We start from the raw sequence: 6,565 nt of genomic DNA on the forward strand, positions 1-6,565 counted from the left end.
TAGAGTATTTTGGAGAAGAGAGGTTGATCCTACCTACTGTTAAAATTCTGAGTGCTGAGGGAAAAATAGGGCTGTGTAAACAAAAGTACAGAGCCAATGAATTAACATGGAATTAGGGCCTGTTTATGACCTTTTCTTGATGATTTCATTTTTTCTGACACTAGAGTTTATGAAGCAAACCACAGTCATCCTTAAAATTTATTATGGCAATGTCTTTACCTCAGGTGTCTCCCAAGATCTAGACTTACATCCAAAAAGAAAATCTCATATTTATTCACTTTGGATATAAATTATACAACACTAATGAAGCTTATAGTTTACCGATAATAAGCCAGGTACTGTTTATTGCTCTTCATGTGGCTACTTATATCAATTTTTCAATTTAGAATGAAGAAAGGGAAAATAGCTTTCAATCTCAAAATCACAGTAAAAGTATGCATTTTAATTGGCATGTGGACACAAACACACACACACACACACACACCCCAGATGATGCATGTCTTATTCCCTTAGTGCCATCTGTGTCAATAAGCAATATTTTGTGTGGCTCTGCCCTTGGACAAACATGAATAAGTAAAGAGAAATGCTGAAGATAGAATAAGAAAGTAAGGGATATGGAGTAAAGAAAGAAGAGAAGAGTAATTATGATCCCTGATGAATTTAATCCAAGAACTCAAATGCCCTAGTTTGCTTATCTTTCATGAAAAATATACTCCAAATTAGGTGGAATGTATTTACTGGATATATGATTGTTTTTAATGTATTTTCAAGGAGATATGACAAATATTAATTTTGCCAGATTTAGTTCTATCTAACGTGAGACTCATGGTACTATTTCGTCATAAAGATAGTTGTGCCTGTTGAAAGAGTTTCACTAGCTTGATCTTCTAAAGTAATGGGGTTAAAATATATAACTGCATTTGAGGTTTCTTTTCCTCTAAGAGTAGCCAGGGTTGAAAAGTAGTTTCAGATCTCATTGAAAATGTGAACCGTACAATGAGTTCATTTTAATTAATTCATTTTCTATTTTTCATTGAGCTGAAAATGTACTTAATTTGAAATACTGTGGAACACGTGAGTGTGAAGTCAGGAAAAGTACTACCAGCATTATCCTTAATCACCAGAGGAAACAGGAGGTTAATGGTCATAGAGGAACACACAGGATGGATGAATTTTTGAAGTTATTTTCTGAAAACTCTATTTCCAAAAACTATTTCTGGGAAAGAACTATCAAGAGGAAGTGGAATAGAAGATTTTCTTCACTTAGAGGAAGAGCTGACACTTGCCCCCATAATTCAGTGTTGTGTCAATATGCTTAGGATGAGACAATTGTGTCATCATCAATCTCTCCGGCTTTAGAACTGTGATAAAACATAAGAAATGGGAATTCTTTCATTGTTGACATCTGTTTGTTTGTTTGTTTGATTTGCTTTGTATTGATTTTAGGAAAGGCCGTAGGCCAATTTTGACTTCAGGAATATCTTTCTGTATTAAGGGATAGAGGCAAATTATGTTCTAAATATTATGACAAATAAACTTGATTAAATTTTTCTTTAATAATTTAAGATATCAATGTCCCATCTTTATCTAGTTTTTTGTTAGTAATGGCACAAATCATGTCTACTAGCCAATTTATCAAACAAATAAGAGTGAAAAAAGAGAAAAGGGAATGTGCATATAATAGGATGATTATTTAATAACTAAGTATTGTTATCTATCAGTGAGGATTGCTGACTAGGCCTAAAAATGAGTAAGATAAATAAATCTCACTCAAGACTTTTGGGGAAAAAGTCTTTTCCCCAAAATATTTATATCTTATTTGAAAATTAGAGAAAAACAATTAGAAATAGCATATATAGGATCGTATCCTCATGAGTACATGATTTTCTTTAATAATGAAGCAAATAATTTTATTTTTTGAGAAAAAAATGTCATCAAAGTATTTTTTTCTTCCTAGGATATAACAAAAAACTTTTCAATATACAGGTATTTACAATGATTCTCTCCTTGACCAAATCTAGTCAGATTCCTCTGAGCCCTAGGCTTCACTAGGTCTCATCATGGCTTATACAGACTTAAACAAACACTAACATAGTTTATAACAGCTCAAGTTCATATCCCTGGGATAACACTAGCCTGTCTGAGAAAACTAGAGGCTGCCAAAATAATTTATTGTTTGTTCCAGGCAATACCTGAAGATAAGAACCCCTGTCTCCCAGTTGTGAGAGGATGTGAGCTAACTTCAATAAGTGGCAGTTCGCAAAACGAGTTGGCTTTTACTTGAAATAAGTCCTTTTTCTGCTTTTTGTAAGTTTTCCTTTCCCTGACTCTGCTCAGTGCCCTACATTCTGCCTTCCTACTGCCTCTTCCCTTATTCTCTTCCTTCCTTCCTTCCTTCCTTCCTTCCTTCCTTCCTTCCTTCTTCTTCCTTCCTTCCTTCCTTCTTCCTTCTCCTTCCTTCCTTCCTCCTCCTTCCCTCCTCCCTCCCCTTCTTTCTTTCTTTTTCCTTCCTTCCTTCCTTCCTTTCTTCCTTCCTTCCTTCCTTCTTTCCTTCCTTCTCTCCCTCCCTCCCTCTCTCTCCCTTCCTTCATTCCTTCATTTCTAATATAACTGACATATAACATTGTGTAATTTAAGATGTACAAGTGGATTTATACACTTATATTTGGCTGTATGATTACCAACATAGCTTTAACTAAAATGACTATCATATCACATATATAATTTCCTTTTTATGGTGAGAACACTTATGATCTAGTCCTTTAGAAATTTTGAAATATATAACACAATGTCATCGACTATAATCACTATGTTTTACATTAGACCTACAGAACTTATTCCTCTTCTAGTTGCAAGTTTTTTTACGTTTTAACAACATCTCCTCATTCCTCATGCCCTAGGGCCTGGTAAACACCTTGTTTCATTCTCCCTTTAAAATGCCCAGTCTCCTCTGCACAAATCTTTATGAAACTCGCCTTTTCCCTACTATAACTAGTTACCGCATAACTTTAGCTAATATTCAGCTGTGTTTATATAGACAGCATCCGTTATCCACAACTCTTCATAACACACAGAAAATAAAAGAATTAGCAGTCTCCCCAATAGCCACAGTAAATAGATTTTCACTGCCTTCTCAGCTCCGATGCCATCAGTCATGAAGCATTGCCACTATGGTGTTGCTTATGGCTCACTTATCAAGTGCCTTTCGTGTTAACTTTGTAGCTTGGATGTCATAGCATAACTTGTGTTAATACAGCATTTCACAACTGGTTTAGAATGTTATTTTTTTTTAAGTGGCACATTAAGTGAATCAGATTTTAAAACTATATTTTCATAAAGTACAGACTCCTTTCATCTACCAGCTATATTGGATTGTACTATTGTTAAAAATTATTCACTGCTCCTCCCTGGGGAAGAATGATACTTCCCCACGCAAGTGGTTTCACGATCATGGTATAACTTACTTTAGCCATTTAAATATGAACAGAAATGTGACACTTGTGAATGGAAACTTTAAGAACCAGGGTACAGTTTACCATGAACTCATTTTCTCTTTGTTTGGGCAGTCTGATCACCATGAGTTCTGAGTTCTTAAGTGAAGACAGGATGCATTTGAATTGGCATAGAAACCTCGGGTTTTGTAAGCCAAAACTATTTGGAGGTCTTTCTTTATGCCAGCATAACATCACCTATCCTCACTGATACACCAGGCAAATTAATGGTTTAGGATAATGTGTGTATCTTTGCCTGGCATAGACAGTACAAGGAGAATATGAACATACATATTACAGGTGAGCTCTGAGATAGCAATAAGAAAATATTGTTATTAGTTTCATCATAGTTAAATGAATAACAAAAAGAAAGATTAATTAAATGGTCTCCAAGTTAATTTATCTAAGTTGTATCATATTTTTGTTCTTTTTTATTATTCACTCAATGTATTTGAATGCCTCTGTATAGTCCTATTTAAACAAACTTAATTGCATTTTCCTTTCTGACTATAATAATTTTTTCTAATATGATGTTCATTCTTATAAGCAACTTTATATTTATTTACATACAAACTTATGCAAGCTAATATATTATTTTATTATATAAATCAAATATATATATATGTTGTTGAACTTATAAAACTTTTTTATTACATAGATGTTCATTGCATTCATTTACTACTCTATTGTATTCCTTAGTAGGTATACTTCAATTTATTTAATTGTTCACATATTGATAAACATATTTTTATTTCTAATTATTCAGTATTAACATCAAAATTACAATGGGTATTTTATATATCTTCCCTATGTTCTATCCTTGCATATATGATATAAACTAGTAATGAAAGTAACTGTTGATTCTTCCATTATTTTTCCCTTTTCTTCCAAAATGAGTATAGCAATTTACACTTGCACTAGCAGAGAACACCATTATTTCACAGATATCTTTGCAAACATGTAATACTTTCACATCTTTATTATTTTAACAAATGTAAGTATAAAAATTAATATCTTATTACTTTTATTTACATTTCTCCAATCAGTAGTTATTTTAAGAATTAACATGTTTTTTGGACTTGAGTTGCCATTTCTGTGATTTTCCTGTGTGATTGTGTAATTTTTCTATCAATATTCATCATTTTCTTTTGTTGTTGTTATTGCCTACAATTTATTTTGTGAGGGCTCTCTGGTGGTGACCACTGATCACTCATCTGATTCATGGCAAATTATTATCATAGTCAATTGCAAAACTCTACTTTTGTCATCTTTGTTCCCTTAGACTTCCATAGTATGTATTGCAATCCTTCCACCCAATTGAAAAAAAATGTGTATAAATTATGTTTACATTTAGTTTTGAAAGCCTGGTTTTCACCGTGTATTCAAATGTCCCTCTCTCTCCCTTTTTGCCCCCTCTACCTTAGTCACTAATCCTAAAGTTCTCTCTCAAGTCTAGACCACATCTACTGGTTATTACTTAAAAGGTCCCCCCAAAAATCGTATAGATTTCACCCAATGATGATTCTTTATTTCGAAGGCCAATTTTTCTCCAGCTTCTGCCTGCTTATTATAGTACTCTATACCTTTGTTTGTTTGTTTGTTTAATTATTTATTTATCATGTGTGTGTTCATGTATGTATGTGTGTGTTCACATTTTCTTCAGAATTTATATATACTTGTTTATTTCTTGGAGGGTAAGCCCACATTATGCAACTCTGCCACCACCAGAACCAGAATTCACTGGATGTAATCTTTGCTATTATCAAGAATTTCATCAGGATGAAGTCAGTCTATTCTAATTCTATTTCTACTGAAAATATACCTGCTTAGCAGAAAATGGCAGCAAAGACCTTGGAATACTGGGTGACATTTAAGATTTATGAGGTAAGATTCAGGATTTTTTTTTTATTATAAGATTATAGGATAGATTTCTTCATTTCTTCCAAAATGTTTAATTTCTTTTTAGATATTGAGAAGAAAAAACAATCTGAGCTACTAATAAAAATGTCCAATTACCTGGCCAGATAGTAAATTTAACCAAAGTTGTAATTTAAGAATTCACAAATTTAGTTTCCACTGAGATTCATCTGTTGTATCTCACCTGCTCCAGTCACAGTAGTAAAATGTACCTGAGCCTCAGCCATTGTTTTGAGGATTATATTTAGAAAATTTACCATTGTGTTGCTTTTGTACGTTGGTCAACACTATTACAAAAATTTCCTCACCTCATGGTCTTAAACATTTTATATTCTTCATACTTCTCTGTGAGATGAGACATTCAGTCTCTTTGATTTCATCATACACCTTTGTCCAGGTCATCGCAGATTACAATTTAATTGTCATTTTTTCCCCACACTAGACCCAATAAGATGTTCCAATAAGATCACCCAATAAAAGTAGCAGAATTTAAAATGCTTTCGTCTTCTTTTTTTAATTGAAGTATAATTGACATATACCATTTATTAATTTCAAGTATGCAACAAATTAATATCTGCATATATCACAAAATAATCATCACAATAAGTCTAGTTAATAGCCATCATCATGCATAGTTACAGGGCTTTTTTTTTATCTTGTGACTAAAACTTAAGATCTACTGTCTTAGCAACTTTCAAATATGCAAAACAGTATTATTAATTATAGTCACCATGCTATACTTTTCTTCTCCATGACTTATTTTATAACTGGAAGTTTGGGCCTTTTGACTCCCTTCACTCATCTTGCCCTGATCTCACCTATAGCAACCACAAATCTGTTCTCTGTACATATGAGCTTGGCAAAATGCGTTCATCTTAACATGGCCACACAATAATGAATTGCTTCCATTTCCCTAGATAAGTTCTATTGACAATTTCTGAAACATTTGGCATTTATCTGAAAAGGACAGAAAATAACTGGATGACTTAAGCACTGAGATTTTTAGCTAACAGAAATTCATGGGATGCTAAATCTTGAAGAACAGAGGGTAAACAGAAGCTGGAGCTGACTTCAAAACCATATAGCAGAAATGGTGGAGACCATACATTAAAAAAAAAAAAAAAAAAAAAAAAAAAAAAAAAAAAAAAAAAAAAAAA

Source organism: Pteropus medius, unplaced genomic scaffold (assembly GCF_902729225.1).
Source record: "Pteropus medius unplaced genomic scaffold, Ma_sr-lr_union100, whole genome shotgun sequence".
Classification (NCBI taxonomy): domain Eukaryota; kingdom Metazoa; phylum Chordata; class Mammalia; order Chiroptera; family Pteropodidae; genus Pteropus; species Pteropus medius.